This window comes from Balaenoptera acutorostrata, chromosome 6 (assembly GCF_949987535.1).
Source record: "Balaenoptera acutorostrata chromosome 6, mBalAcu1.1, whole genome shotgun sequence".
NCBI classification, from domain to species: Eukaryota; Metazoa; Chordata; class Mammalia; order Artiodactyla; family Balaenopteridae; genus Balaenoptera; species Balaenoptera acutorostrata.
The window spans coordinates 27793603-27810406 of NC_080069.1; the positions used below are offsets into that span (position 1 = coordinate 27793603).

The 16804-nt window shown below is 41.4% G+C and overlaps 1 pseudogene; it reads left to right on the plus strand.

Moving 5' to 3' along the window:
• The window catches only part of LOC130708368 (serine palmitoyltransferase 1-like), a 54940-nt pseudogene that overhangs the window by 10162 nt on the left and 27974 nt on the right, over positions 1 to 16804 (plus strand).

Consider the following 16804-nt stretch of genomic DNA (forward strand, 5'->3'; position numbering starts at 1 on the left):
AAGATCCCACATGCAGTGTTGCAACTAAGCCCACGCACCACAACTACACCGAGCCCACGTGCCTCAACCAGAGAGCCCACGTGCTGCCAACTACAGAGCCCACGCGCTCTGGAACCCCTGCGCCACAACTACAGAGCCCACACACCCCAGAGCCTGCACGCCACAACTAGAGAAGAGAAAACCTGCACACCACAACTAGAGAGAAGCCCACGTGCCACAACGAAAAATCCCGCATGCCTCAATGAAGATCCTGCATGCCTCAACTAAGACCCGGTGCAGCCAAAAAATAAATAAAATAAGTAAATAAATAATAAATTTTTAAAAAAAACGCAAATGTTCTGGGGGTTCATCTTCCTGGTGCAGGACATCCAGGCTGGGGAAGCTCTTGTCGGGCTCAGACCCCTCACTCCTTGGGAAGGGCTTCTGCAAGTGTAATTATTCTCCCGTTTGTGGATCACCTACCTGCGGGTATCGGTCTTGACTATACCATGTCTGCACCTCGCCTACCCATCTCATTGTGATTCCTTCTTTATATCTTTAGTTGTGGAAGATCTTGTCTGCTAGTCTTCAGGTCATTCTCATTGATAGCTGCTCTGTAAATAATTGTAATTTTGGTGTGCCCATGGGAGGAGGTGAGCTCAGGGTCTTCCTAGTCTGCCATCTTGGCCACTCCCAATGCAATAAATTATTATTTATTTATTTATTTTTGGCTGCGTTGGGCCTTCGATGGTGCACGCGGGCTTTCTCTAGTTGTGGCAAGCAGGGACTACTCTTCGTTGTGGTGCACAAGCTTCTTGCTGTGGTGGCTGCTCTTGTTGAGGGCTCTAGGCGCACAGGCTTCAGTAGTTGCAGCATGTGGGCTCAGTAGTTGCAGCACACGGGCCCTAGAGCGTGCAGCTTCAGTAGTTGTGGTGCGTGGGCTCAGTAGTTGTGGCTCGAAGGCTCTAGAGCGCAGGCTCAGTAATTGTGGAGCACGGGCTTAGTTGTTCTGTGGCATGTGGGATCTTCCCCGACCAGGGATCAAACCTGTGTCCTCTTCATTGGCAGGTGCATTCTTAACCACTACACCACCAGGGAAGTCCCAATACATTATTTTTTAATTAAGGTGTGTACATTGTTTTTTAGACATAATGCTGCTGTACACTTAATAGACTACAGTATGGAGTAAACATAACTTTTACATGCACTGGGAAACCAAAAAATTCATGTGGTTCTCTTGATTGCTATACTTGCTTCATTGCGGTGGTCTGGAACTGACCCCGCAGTATCTCTGAGGTGTTCCTGTATACACAGTTTTCTTGAGTTCTGGATTCTTTCATTCGTCCGGTTGTCTGTTCTCCCTCAAGTGCCAAACCTGTTGTTAATGGGGGTCTGTAGTATTTGTTTCTTTCTGGTAAAGCACCATTGTCCTATTTCTAAGTTCACTTATGTAATTACTGACTCTCACTAATAGTGTGGTTGTGGGTTTTGGCTGGGAAGGGTTTTATTTTCCCTCCTTTGACTCTTCTGAAGCCTTGCTGTGGAGACGTCTTTCTGTATCGGTTTTATTTGCCTCTGTGAGCAACTTTGAAGTGTCTTCAGCTCCAGTATTCCTGTGTTAAGTGCCCTGTCTGGCTTGCTGCTGCAAGCCTGCATGGGGCACAGGTGTTAGCCTTCCACTTCTCATGGAAACTGTTCTCCTTTCCTGCCCCATGTGCTAGGCAGAAACAAGGTGTCTGCATCCCTACGTCATGCTGGCAGCTTATCGACTCTGGTCAGGGGCTTTGGGTGTACTTATTCCTGATAGTTTGATTTCTCTGTGTGTCACAGTTTTTGTAGAATGGCTTCAACTTTCACAGCAGCAACTGTTAGTACAGACTTGTCTATGTGGATATTTTGTTTTTTCATCTTTTTGTGGGTGCCAACACCTCCACATCAGGGAGGACTTACAAAACTGAAGAAGTCCTGGGAAGTGGGAAACTAAATAACAGTGGATTATTTGAAAGAGAAGAAGCTCTTGAAGCAATAGGAAAAAGGAAGAAAATATGTAATGAACACCTCTTATAATGACAAGTTGAGAGATGAAGTAATTGAGGCTTATGCAGGCCAGGTAACATCCCTGAGTTTCTGAAGTGGTCAGTAGCCATAATACTGATGGGATCTGCCTGACTCCACAACCATGTTCTTTTCACCGAGTCTTGTGTGAGTTCATCTGCTTTTGTGAATTTACTTCAAGTAGTCATTCTTTTCCTTCCCTGGTTTCCCAGCATCTTTCGTTATTTTTCTCATAGAAAACCAGTTCTGTTAAAACATACCAGTGAGAGTGGTGTTCCCCCGTCTTTTCTGACCACAGTGCATTTTACAGAGCAGCTCAGTGCACAGAGCAATGCATGTGTAGAACATTTCCGTGCCACCGTCCTTTCCCTGGCCCTGTTGGTGCATTTCCATTCCGTCCTATTCTTATGGTTTACTTTAGGTGAAATAGGCTGGCTGTGACTAAGTGAATTGATCTCACAACCCTTTAAGAGCTCATGTCCCATAGTTTGGCCAGTGTTTTTGAAGCATGACTTAAAGCTAGAGTATTTGTCAGCAGAGGACATAATAGGTTGTCTCCTCAAGAGCCCATCTCTTGTCTCAGCTGAACTCAATCCATGCTTCTCCTATGCAACTGGCCACTCTGTTTTCCCCCCTTTTTGGATGAGGGGGATTCCTTTTAAATGGTATTCCAGCATTAACTTTAGAAATTGGGAACAGCGCTTACTTATTTTGGTGGCTTCCTGTAGGTAACATGTAATTTTTTTTTAAATATTTATTTATTTTTATTTATTTATTTATTTTGGCTACGCCGGGTCTTAGTTGCTGCATGCGGACTTCTTAGTTGCTGCATGCAGACTTCTTAGTTGCAGCGTGCATGCGTGATCTAGTTCCCCACCAGGGATCAAACCCAGGCCCCCTGCATCGCGAACGCAGAGTCTTACCCACTGGACCACCGGGGACGTCCTAGTAACATGTATTTTTAAACCACTTAACTGTAAGATTGTTGCTTGCTCTGCCTCTTCATACCTTTGATCTTGATCTTTTTATGTTTCCTCCCTGTGTGTCTCATTCCAGGTACTTTATTTAGCAGCTTCTTTCTTAAGTGAGTTTTAGAGCTAAAGCAGCGGTGTGCCAGTAATCTAGGCGCCGTGGACTTCTAGCTCACTTCTTTATCTGAGTAGTGCGGGCGACCTATTAAGAGTAGAGCTGATGACCGAGTGTCTGACTTTTAATATGCTACTGTCTAATTCTACTTCTTAAGAATAAAAAGAGAGAGAGGAGACTAGAGTGCAAACAGAGTAGAATGGCAACACTTGGGTGTCCTGTCGCCTTCCCTCTTCTGGACAGCTGATAATGTGTGTCCTGTAACAAGAATGACTGCTGAAGTATACCACTCTTGTCTCTTTCCCCAGCCCTCCAAGCCATAACATTGTGGTGAATGGAAAAGAATGTATAAACTTTGCCTCATTCAATTTTCTTGGACTGTTGGATAACCCTAGGCTCAAGGTAAGTAGCACATATGCTGAAGTGGACAGATAACATGACTGACATAAGCATCTGGACATAAAATAAGAGACAAATGCAGAATATCAGAAAGGGCTGTGTAAGTACTTACTCTTGACTCTTTAGTGACAGAGCTGTAACCTAGTTTTCAACAAAGGGAGGCAAGGGTGTCCTAATGTGGCTTAGTGTTGGGTGACAACCAGAGAACTATATGAACCAGACCCAGGTAATAGTTGGAGACGTATCTAGGAAATTGCTTCATCTCCTGTTGGGATTGTGGGCCAGTAAACATTTTTTGAGGAAAGACCTATGCCCACAAATGCCAGAAAGTGCGAATGCATTGAGTTAACCAGGTTTTAATGATCAAGCTAATATAACTTTTCCATGTTTTAAGTCGTATACCTAAGTCTTCCCATCCCTCTTTTCTTTATATCCTGTTAGAATGGTCTTAGTACTAAGAAAGGGAAAGCCAGGGTACTGGGGAGCTATGTGGGTTAAAGAATAGGAAATGTCATTTTTAAACTGTTGAAGATATATTATTACAGTCTAATTTTTTTTTTTTACTTTCACGAAGGCAGCAGCTTTGGCATCTCTAAAGAAGTGTGGTGTGGGAACTTGTGGACCTAGAGGATTTTAGGGCACATTTGGTATGTTTTCTGTCATATTTTTCAGACTCCTGCTTTCAAGAATTAAGATTCAGTTTGATTTCAGAACTCCTTGGAAAAGGTACCCTTAATGAGTTGTGGTAATAAGCTGGCGAACTTTCTAGATTTTGTGTTTGAGATCATTGGTAGGAGCTGCACTGGTCTGGGGCTGACTGTCCCTGTGGAGAAGAGCCATAGGTACCTAAGGCACACTGTCTCAGTAGGGCGAAGCCCGAGCTCTTGCTGCATTTGCCCCAGGAGACAGTGGTGTGAGGAAACTGTTTCTGCCGGGCATGACAGTTGTAAGGGGAGGCGTCCGGCTGTGAGTGGCTCTGCTCTTGGTAGTCGTGCAGGAGCCCAGATTCTCCCTGTCTCGTTGCTCTAGGCCTGAGGGCACCATCTTTGTCTGTGTGGCCGAAGCCAGGTGATGAGTATGGGGGAGCAGGCGTGCAGGGCATGGGTACCTGTTCAGGTGGGCGGGTGGGGTTGCTCATCATTCTGCCCACATTCTGTTGGTGAGAACATAACCCAGGTCACGTCTCCCAGCAGAGGGGCTGGAAAGTTGCTCTAGCTGGGCGGCCACCACGTGCCGGGAGGAAAGTGAGAACGGATTTGGGGGATGGGGCAGGTCATACACTGTGTAGCCCTTTTCTTTCTGGAATGAAGACAAAGGATCATTGATTTCCTTGTGTGTGAATGACCTGGAGATGGGCTAACTACATATTAGGATGAGAGTGTGATTTCAAACACTATGAACTCCCTAAATCAGAGTCATCAAAGAAGACCCTGGAATTTTTATGGTGGTTTTTTATTAAACGTATATTGTTCTTTGCTTCTGAAAATTTCAAAAATGTTGTTAAATAATTTTCCAAATGAGTGTATTACTGGAAATAACATTCTGGTTTACAAAATGTCAGAGGGTAGGGACAATGGGGCCAGGGAAGTCTCTTTTGTCTTCTCTACTTATTTTCATTTCTGGGTCTTTGTTGTTTTCACTTTAACAGTTAAGATGTTTTTATTTAAGGGAGCACCTTTCTTTATCCCTTAGCTAATTTAGTGGTTAAATTATTTTTATTGGAAACAGATGATGGGAGTTGGTGTCCAAGAATCCTACAGCTGGAAAGGATCTTTAAAATCTTGTATTCCAGCATCCCAGCTAGTCAGAAGAATAGAAAGCTCAGAGAGGTTAAGTGACTTCCTCATGGTCACATAGCTAATTAATTTCAGCCCTAAAACTAGAAAATAAGTATTCTGATTTGCAATATTAATGGCAAGCTCAAAGACTTAAAAGAGCTCAGATCAGAGGCTCCCTCTTTCCTCTAGCCTAGTGCAAACATGATTTGTTTGCCTGCTTTTTATTGGTAGGGTATTATTTCCTTCATAAGAATTAGAAAACCAGAAAAGGTATTTTTTTTACAGGGTTGTTTGTTGTAATCTGATCAACAAGGCTTTCTTTCCATGATCTGCTTGCGGGGTAAAGAAATTTTTTCTTGAAAGCCTCTCTTTCTAGTAGATTTTATTTGCATGTGTGGCCTTGGCTCTTGCTCGGGAGTTAAATCTGAGAAGACCGATAAGAGATTTATTGCTAAATTTAGTGGAAAAAAAGTTTCAAATCTTCAAGACCAGTTTTCCCAGAGCTATGGAAATATGTTGTTTTAATTGCCCAGTCAATTTTTCATTTGGGTCACCTGAAATACGTGTAATAGGATGCTGTGTGCCTCTAAACTTGGGGAGGGGGGGTCGTTAAATTAATGATTTAAAAATTTTTTAAGTTAAATATAGTTGACATACAATATTATGTTAGTTTCAGGTATACTATATAGTGATTTGACATGCATGCATTATGAAATGATCACCATGGTAAGTCTAGTAACTGTCTGTCCCCAAAGTTATTACAATATTTTTGGCCATATTCCTTATGCTGTATGTTACATCACCATTGCTTATTTATTTTATAACTGGAGCTTTGTACCTCTTAATCCCCTACACCTAATTTTCCCCACCCCTGATCCCCTTTCCCTCTGGCAACCACCCCTTTGTTCTGTGTTTCTATGAGTCTGTTTTCATTTTGTTTTATTTTGTTTGTTTTGTTGTTTAGATTCCACATATTAGTGAGATCATATGCTATTTGTCTTTCTCTGTCCAACTTATTTCACTTTTCATAAAACCCTCTTGATCCATCCTAAATTAATTTTCTTGATTGAATAATTCAATCCATGATATAAACCTCAAAGATTTAAAGAGATAGTGAAGTCTTCTCCCCACTGCCATTCCACCCCCAAAAAAGCCAGCTGCTATCAGTAGTTTCTTGTTCATTCTTCCAGGCTTTTTTCAGTGTGTGCAAACCACTTCCATACATTTTCCCCCCCGTTTTACAAAAATGGTAGCATACCACATACGTGTGGTGTGCTGTTCAAGTGCGTTTTAAATTTAAATTGGATTTCATCTTTCAAGTGTCTGAATAGGCCACCAGAGTCAATATAATGAACACATAATTGTGTATTAGCTACTCTGAACTACTTATTGGTCACTGTGTCATCCTTATCCTAATGTAGTAGAAGGTTCAAACAGACTGTGGTATCTGGACAAAGGTTGAAGGTTAATTGGCAGTGTGATGGTTTTGTAATAAGACACCAAACCTACAGCTTGGAGTAATGTGTATTGTTTTTTGAGTACATTGTCCTTCCTGTAAACTTGTTTTGTTCCTTTTCAGCAGTTGCCCATGCTTGCTTATCATCTTTTTTCCTTTCTTTATGTGTATATCGTATGTATTTTTACTTGGTTTTCCAACAGGGTATTTTCTGTGTTTTTCCTTATTCTGGAACTAATCACTTAAATTACTGTAGTTGTGTTAAATTACCTTGAAATTTCAGTGTTAGATAAGTTCAAGAAGCTACTTGAGGTCAGCTAAGGCTATATTTTAAATCTCTAAAATACCCTTGGGACTTCCCTGGTGGCACAGTGGTTAAGAATCCGCCTGCCAATGCAGGGGACACAGGTTCGAGCCCTGGTCCAGGAAGATCCCACATGCCACGGAGCAACCAAGCCTGTGTGCCATGACTACTGAAGCCCGTGCACCACAACTACTGAAGCCCGCGTGCCTAGAGCCTGTGCTCTGCAACAAAGAGTAGCCCCCACTCGCCACAACTAGAGAAAGCCTGCGCACAGCAACGAAGACCCAACACAGCCAAAAATAAATAAATAAATTTATTTTAAAAATAAAAAAAATAAAATACCCTCTATAATTCAATTATTCTGAATATTTAGGGTACGTTTGCCCTTTGTACTGAGCATTAAAGCAGAAGTGAACTTCCCTTTCCTCTCATTTTAGTAGCTTACATGTGAGGCTAGGGTCTCTTTCCCAGGCCCAACCAAAAGGTTGCTTTTGATTTTGGCTTTTTCTTTTCCTGGAAGTACTAATATCACTCAGGCATCTGTTTTCAGTGATGAAAATGCTCCCTCTTTTAGCTCTTTTCTCAACTTTTCAGATAGTGAATGAAAATCACTTATTGGAAAAGTAAATTTCCTTATTAAAACATTTTCTGTTTATTATTTCATAGTAACATAATAGATGATACTAGATGATTAACACAGAAAAAGAAAATTGACAGTTGAATTAAAATTCTTCTAGTTTCTTAGGCTAAATGTTCTCCTGCCTCCTGAAGGCCCAGCAGGTTCTTAAAATAGTCTTGTGAGGACTGTGTGGATCCGAAGTTTTCCACCTTCTCATCTTATTGTTTTAATGTGTAGTTTAGAATCAGTCAAGTGATTTTATCAGGTTGTGGAGCCTTCCTTTCCTCTAAGGCTAATGGGGCCCCTATGCACTTTGATAGTTTCTCTTGTTGAACCTCTCTGATTGTTTTGTTTGTAATGCATTCAGATCTCATTTACATGTGGTTTATCCCTGTGCCTGGGATCTGCTTTGCATACATGATGCCTACTTGACTCTTTGGTCTTAAACTAAATCAAAAGACAATTAGTGGCAGAGTTTCATGGTGAGAGATAGTGGCATGTAATTGTGTTCTAGAGCCAATAGTAAACAATTGTTCATTTGTTTATTTTAAAAAATATTTTCTCTCTGTTGTAGGACCATGACTACATGTTTTAGTAGGAAGGGCATTTGGTCATAAAATTCCTAGATCTGCCACTTCTTCCTACCAGTCATGGAATTGTAGTTTTCGCAGTGTAGGCAGGGAATGATCTTAGTTGCACAACTTAGAACATTTTGGTAAGAATCACATAAGATACCGTATGTGAAAACATTCTGGAAAACATTCAGCACTGTTTTTAATGTTCTAATGAGTACATAGGTGATATTTGTACTTTTAAGAAAATTGTCCAAGTCTCAAGGGATTTAAAAAAAGTATGTAACACAAAAATATGGAGATTTTAAGAGAAAATATAGTTGGTTGTTTTTAAACTGTTCTAAAGTTGGGTATTTCATAGTCTTTCCTCTGAAAAACAATCAAGAAGGCCATAACACCTCCTTTTATTCTGATAAATAGGAACTTGAACAAGTGGCTTTAATATAAGATAGTCCTTAAATATCCAGGATTTGGATAACTTAATTAGCAGATAGCGTACCTTTTTTCCTTCTAAAAGATTACTTTTTTTTATTCTACAAATATTGAGTTAATTGAACAAACACCAGCATGTTGCTTTTTCGATGCCAGACATCGTTCTGAGTGTTTTATAAGCATTCTCTTGCGGTTCTCCTAACAATCCTTTGAGGCAGGTAGAACTGTTAACCATTTGACAGGGGAAGGACCTGAGAGGCACAGAGCAGTTTTGGGCCTGTCCATGGTTCACACCTGGCAATGAGGGAGCCCAGATCTGAACCCCCTGTGATGACTGCCATGGCCAGGCCTTGTGTTTGGTGTGGGGCATCCTGCCCTGGCCTTGCCTCCCATCTGTTACGTTCTGGTGAGGGAGCAGGTGCCAGAAAGGGCAGCAAGTGCTGAGAAGACACAGAGGCTTTCTGGTCACCTTCCTCCGTGGCCTCTTGCCTACCATATTGGTTCCTAACAGTGAATGAGAGAATGACGCATGCAAATCTGTGGCACTAATTGTTGAAATGGATCATACACACAGAAGATAGGCATCCAAAGTTAAAGAACATGCCCTGGTAGTTTTTCTGTTTGCTGCCTCCCCCGCCCTTGGGTTAAGAGTTTCTTCCTTGCAGAGTAGCTATCAGACATCAAAAGAAGTTATGCAACTGTCCGTGTTTACCTGTCACAAAACCTGCTTTGCAAGGCTGACATCAGCTAAAACCCAGTGTCTTTAGATAGGAGGAGGAAAGGCCCATCTTTTTTAAACTTTTGGGACTAGGCAAGAACCAGTAAGTCATTGATTTATTGTAGAGGGATTCTTCTTACCACTTTATGGCAATGACATAAAAATGGCTATGAGTATGTATAATGAGAATACTAACATAATTTTTATCAACTGGGTAGCTAACTCTAAAGCCCTAAAACAAAGCCAAGATTGTTTTACTGTTTTATTGCTAATCAATGAGGAGAGTCATTTAGAGCTACAGAATGATTTAAAATCCTTTTTTGTAGTTGGCAAAAACAGTTTGTCTGTATCCATAGCATGTTTTTTTCTTTTTAAAATGGAGATACTGAATGAGAGCAATTCACTGTGGCTTGGGTTGTCCATCTGCTAGCTAAATTGTTGAGATTTGGGATAGATAATTCCCAGTTCAGAGGCAGCATTGTAATTTGAAGGAGGCCTCCTATGGGGGACCTGGCCTCCTGTCTCATCAGAAGTGAGAGGCAGCAGAGTGGTGGGGACCTATCTGTGGGCAGGGTGCTCAGAGAGCACTAACAAAGAGGAAAGGAAGACATGCCTGAGACACGCCCGTGCTCAGCTGCATGGACGTAGCTGGTTCTCTGGTGCTTTGCTGCTTTCCTCGTTCTTGCCAGACTTTGCCTGCAACACTTCCCTGGCAGCATATCTCGTGGAAGGGCGGGCAGTCAGGAGCAGGATCAAGTCTTCAGACTTGGTGGTGTTGATGTCACAGATTTGATGCTTGAAGAGCTAAGCACTCTTTTGGTGCCATTTTGATCAACCGGGATGCATTCTTCTACACGTTACTGTGAAATCTCATATTTATTTAGTGTTGCTCTAATGAAAGTGTCACTTCTATAAAAACGACTACCTGATTGGTAATGGAAATCAAATGGTATTTCATGTGTTTTTTATGCAATAAGCTATGTTGGTATACATTTTAACTTATAAATGGGAAGAAGCATGCCTAGTTGTTTATCATTACTTGATGGGATAAATTGGAATGGGATAAATAGTTCATTTTCACAATTCTATATCATCCTTTAAGAAGTCTACAAGTGAAGTGGTCTTCAGTTTATTTTATTATTTGGATATTGCTGCTAAATTTTCTAATTCCTCACTATACCTCTCTTGCCATCAAACTGAGGTGTCGTTCGGACCCTCTGTGTCGTCTCATCTCTCACTCAGTAGCTGGCGCCCACCCCAGCAGCCTTTGGTTCACAATCGAGGGACCTCTGCGCCTTTAGTCAGAAGTCACTGTGAATGTGTTGTAGTTCTGAGTGTAGAAGGGACCCAAGTGCTTCAGACCAGGGGAGTGAAGGCACAGCTTAGCCTTGTATCTGCCCTCTGGGCTCCGAGTTCTCCATTGACAGCTGCCAGATGCTTCTCTTAGCTGTCTCACTTTGTCAAGTGGCAGAAATCCTATATTTCTCTTTGATCCAGTGCTTATCAGAGTATTTTTATGTGATACTTACTAAATGTTTGATTAACAATTGAATGAGATTGTTGGACAGCCCTCATTTAACTACTTATTAAAATTTAGTCCTTTGTGAAGTTGTATCTTTTATAATTCTTAATTTTGTCTTTTACTAGTTAAAAAGCATCACAGTAAGATTAACTTGCCTCTGATAAATCAGTGAGTGGGTTTACAGATTTTAGACACTTTATTCAAATGTTCTAAAAAGTTGTTTATTCCTGTTGCTGAGCTGACCTTACTCACTTGTTCCTCCCTGGAAGTTGGTGGAAATCTCACACTTAACAGCTAACCAGGTCTCTGTTGGAAATATTTAGTCCACTCAGTGTCCAGCCTTGTATCCAGCTGGGTGAAGTTGTTTCTTTTGTATATCTCAGTCCTGCAGGTCTTTTCCCTCTCCCCCTTCTCACCAGGAATGTCTCTGGTAGGGAGGGGCATACTTGGAGGGAAGGCTGATGCTGAAGGGGTCTCCTGGAGCGAGGCTCCCAGCCACAGGTCCTCGACATCTGAGCCGGAGGGCTCTGCCGGGCCATCAGCCCTCTCCACCGCCCCTCACTGGGGAACGTCTGGGTCCCCCTGCCACTGCCTACACTTCTGAGTTCCCCTCAGTGGACATGCCGTGGCTCTGAAAGTCTGCCTTTACTCCTCAGAGTTCCTCGTTTCTCCCGTGAAGCTCCAAGGCTGGAGGGGCCTGGCTGCATCCTTCCTGTATCAACTTCTGAGTTCTCTTTGCGCAGAGCATGTGGTAAAACTCTGATCTCGTTCTCCAGACTTGGGTCCTGCTGTAGTTCAAAGAGCTAAAGAAAGTTTAAAAAAATTTTCTCTGCCTCATTTTAAGACACTTGGAAGTTTTCTAGTTCACAGCCAGCTGGTACACTATTTATTTTAGACATCGCTGGTCCCTCCATCCCAGGGTGTGAAGCCTCATGGCTTAGCCTGGGAAGGTGAAAGGCTATATGGAACGATGATGTAAGAGAGAAAAAAAAATACCAGTTTAATAATTACAGTTTATCCCTATAATTACATCAACATTCTTCTTAAGCTGCTTCCATAAAAGGACCATATTTCTCTTTGTACTATACGTTTGAATTCACCAGTACACTTCAAAAGAAATTTAGACAGAAACTCAGTACTGCAGAGTGATGGCAGGTGCCACAACTAAGTGCTGACACAAACTGTTAGAGGAGTGACCACCACAACTGAAAAAGTTCCTGTCTCTTGATGCAGAGTATGTGGGGTTCTTTTTAACTTAACTACTTTTCTTTTTTCTTTCTTTTCCTTTTAAAAGCTGGTTGACAGTTGTCTTCATGCCTGCTTTGGTCACTTCTCCTAAAATGCAAAACGGCGTTAATAAGTTAATGTCGTACATTGGTAAAGTCTTGGCATTGTTGGTTGAGGGAAGTTAAAGCAGGCAAGGTCACTGGACCTTGAATTCTTATTGCTAGAGTGATATAAAAGCAAAACCTAGAGTCAGAGCTGTCCCAGTCACATATTTATAGACAAATGAGTAGCTGATTCAGCTCACAGAGTATAGAAACAGTTTTGGCCCAGAATTATCTTAGTAGATATTGTATGACTTGTAACTTAAGAACAATTACATTTTGACCACAAGGTGACAGTATTAATAGCTAAACTGCTTATGTTATTTTATTTATTCTTTAGTCAAAGAAAAAGAATTATGAGACAGTTTAACCATTTAACTTTGTACTCTTGAACTAGATGTGCACTTGGATTTGGAAGACCGCCTGGCAAAATTTATGAAGACAGAAGAAGCCATTATATACTCATATGGATTTGCCACCATAGCCAGTGCTATTCCTGCTTACTCTAAGAGAGGGGACATTGTGTTTGTGTAAGTAATCTTTACTGACATTTCTTATCAGAATTCCTTTGGAAATAATATTGGCCCTCCTAGAGAATTCCTTTGTTAGAGGTCATCTGCCTAAAATAATATTGATTTTTTTTTTTTTTTCATTTTTAAAGAAATATATAGTCACCCAGCCAAGTAGTTCTGCAGAACTAGTGAGACCTCCACTGGAAGGATGCCTTAAGGTGTCGGTACTTTGTTATCTGCCATTATGATTTTATTTATTGATGTTGAGAAGACCAAACTTATGTAGGAGCGGACCAGCCCTCTGTTTTCCCTGTGCAGCTCTGTGACAGTGTGGTGTCCTTGTGAGTCCATGGTCGTAGCCCACATAGCCACTCATACTACCTGATAAAGTCACTCCACTTCTCAGTACCCTCGCTGCAACTCTTGGTCTCTGCTGATCTTGCTTCATGGCTTGTTAAGAATATAGAAGTCATGAGTTGCAGACTTCCTTAACTTTCCAGGAACAAATTACACACTTGCATACATGTGCACTAAATGTATGGTGTTGCTTTTTACTGTGGAGGGGAAGAGCAGAGAGGAGTAGAGTGAGGGCTGGCATAGCCCAGGCAGCTGGTTATACCCGTCAGGAGCACCTGCCACTAGCCCGAGCCTCTGTTATCTTTTGAGTGGACAATTAAATGACTCTCTTCATTTAGGTCTCAGAGTGACTTTTGTTTCCTCTTTTCCTTTTTGACACCATAGCCAGACACTCCATTTAAGAGCTTCCATTGTTCCTAAAATAAATATCCAAGTTCTTATTATGATCTTGTACATTCTAGACTACTGTTTTAGGCCCATTTTCTACCATTTCCCCTTAGGTGGTCATGCTGTGTAGCCTTACCAGCCTTATATGCTAGTTTCCCCTCAAGGCCTTTGCACGTGCTAAGACCCTAAGTCCCTACGCCTAGAACGTTGTTCCTCCTCTCATCTCCTACTTAATTCCTGCTCATCCTGCACATGTACCACCTCTGCAGGAAAGCCTTCCCCAAGCTCTCAGACCAGGTCAAGACCCCTTGCTGCATGTGGAGAAAATTTTACAGCCAGAGGAGTTTGGTATCCTTGTGAATCCATGACCACGCAGGCATTTACGTGCCTGTCAGAATCACTGTTTCTCAAGCCTCCCTTAACTTACATATGCAGGTGTGTGCGTGTGTGCTCATGGGCGCCCGCACCGTCTGCTCTTGGCTCAGCTTGCCTCACGCTCACTGTACTCTTTTACACCACTTTCAACAGTTCATACCAGCCCGTTGCCTAGGATAGCATGTGCCATTTAGTGGTGCTCAGTAAATACCTTCAGTAAGAGAATGAATGGAGGCTGGAGCGCAAAAGAGGGGTCCAAGTGACTGGACTTCAGAGCCCGGCTCACCTCAGTCCCTGTACCATCCTGCTGCTTCTCACTCACTGTCGGAGCACCTGTAGTGCAACAAGCTCAAGCACACGCTGCAGGGCTGGCTCTTCCTGGGGGTTTTCAGCACGCTTGTGTCCCATTCTTCCCCACAGCCCTGTGACAGTTACCTGGGAGCACTCCAGCACATGGCCTGGGCCTGAGTAGAATTGTTTCCCAATGTGACCATGAAAATGAATGTTTCTATTAATTTCTTGCACATAGTTTAAAAAATCAGTAATAATAAAGACTCATCACAAATTTGAGAGCCAGTGATTTAAACAGTGATTCTAGGTTTTTAATAAAGCATAGTTGCAGACAACTACAATACAGTGTCAGCCAATATCGCTTTATACAAGCCCCCACCATAAATTCCTTTTTGAGTTTAAAGTCCAGAAGAAGTTTACAGTTACAGTTGAACTTGTATGCTTCCTTTGTCAGATAATAAATACTATATTGTCCTTTTGGTTTTCACTGCTAGGAAACCTAGTCTAAACTCACTTTCAAATCTTATGCCTGGTGTCTTAGAACTTCAGTTTCTAATGAGTCATTAGACAACTTAATTATTCCCTTATACATAATTTTAAATATTCCACCTGAAATTCATTTGAAAGTAGGAACACTAGAGGTAAAAATGGTGTTTAGTAAATTATTTGACAAATTGTTTTTGATAAATTCATTAGGCATAGACAATATGTTCGATGTTTTATTTTCTTTCTTTTCTAGTAAACAGTGATAATGCTTTGCCAGTAGGTCTCAGAACAATGGTTGTTTATATACCTAAGTCTTTCCTTGTCACTCTGTCTGTATATTACTTTGTGTACCCTTTTCTAATGAAATGTTTTATATTGAGATAATTGTGGATTCACATACACTTGGAAGAAATAATACAGAGATTTTATGTGCCCTTTACCCAGTCTTCCCCAATGGTCACCTCTTGCAAAACTGTAATACAGTTTGAAAAGTGGGATGTTGACATTGATAAAGTCAAGATAATCCCTCTTGTTGCCACACCCATATCCCTTCTACCCTACCCACTCTTTAGCCCCTGGCAACCACTAATCTGTTCTCCATTTCTGTAATTTCATGATTTCAAGATTGTTGTACAGGGACTTCCCTGTTGGCGCAGTGGTTGTGAATCCGCCTGCCAATGCAGGGGACACGGGTTCGAGCCCTGGTCCGGGAAGATCCCACATGCCACGGAGCAACTAAGCCCGTGCGCCACAACTACTGAGCCTGCGCTCTATAGCCCGCGAGCCACAACTACTGAAGCCCGCATGCCTAGAGCCTGTGCTCTGCAACAAGAGAAGCCACCGCAATGAGAAGCCTGCGCACCGCAATGAAGAGTAGCCCCCGCTCGCCGCCAACTAGAGAAAGCCCGTGCACAGCAACAAAGACCCAACACAGCCAAAAATAAATAAATAGATTAAAAAAAAAAATGTACAAATGTGAGTCATACAGTAGGTAAAACATTTGAGGATTGGCTTTTCTCATTCAGCATTAATTATTTGGAGATTCTCCAGGGTTGTTATGTGAATCACGAGTTTGTGCCTTTTGATTGCTGAGTCATATTCCATGGTATGGATACACCACAGTTTGTTGAACCATTCACCTATTAAGGATATCAGAGTTGTTTCTAGTTTGGGGCTATTACAAATAAAGGTGCTGTAAATATTCATGTATAGCTTTTTCTGTGAACATAAGTTTTCATTTCTTTGAGGTATATGCCAAGGAATGCAGTTGCTGGTCATAAAGTATTGTGCGTTAAGTTTTTTAAGAAATTGCCAAACTTTTCCAGAGTGGCTGTATTATTTTACATTTCCATGAACAGTGTATAAGTGATCTAGTTTCTCCAACATCCTCAGGAGCATTTGGTGTTGTCGCTTTTTTTTTTTTTTTTAGCCATTCTCATAGGTGTGTACAGATATCTCATTGTAGTTTTAGTCTATATTTCCCTGATGCTACCATACTTACTGTTTTTAGGCTTTGGTCTTGGCATCAGGGTAATACTTCATAAAGTCAATTTGAAAGTGTTCCCTCTTTTATTTTCTGGAGAAACTGTATAAAACTGTTGTTAATTCTTTAAATGTTTGGTAGAGTTCTCCAGTAAAAACAGCTGGACCTCGAGATTTTTTTTTTTTTTGGAAGTATTTTTACTATGAATTTAATTTCCTTAGTACTTGTAAGGCTATTCAAATATTGAGTGAGTTGAAGTAGTTTGTGTTTTTCAAGGAGTTGGTCCATTTCTTCTAAATCGTCAAATTTGTATGTGTAGCATTGTTTGTGATATTCCCGTACTATCCTTCTAATGTCTGCAGATCCCTGTTTCCTTCCTAACTGGTAATTTCTGTCTGCTCTCTTTTTTGTCATTTTTGCTAGAGATTTGTCAATTTTATTGATCTTTTCAAAGAATCAGCTCCTTGTTTCATAGATTTTTCTACGTTGTATTTTTGTTTTCATTTCTACTGATTTCTGGTATTATTTCCTGCCTTCTGCTCATTTGCAGTTTAGTTTGCTCTTTCTAGGTTCTTGAGGTGAGAACTTCAATTACTGATTTGAGACTTTTCCTCATTTCTAATGTATTAGTGCTATGAATTTCCCTGTCATCACTGCTATAGTTG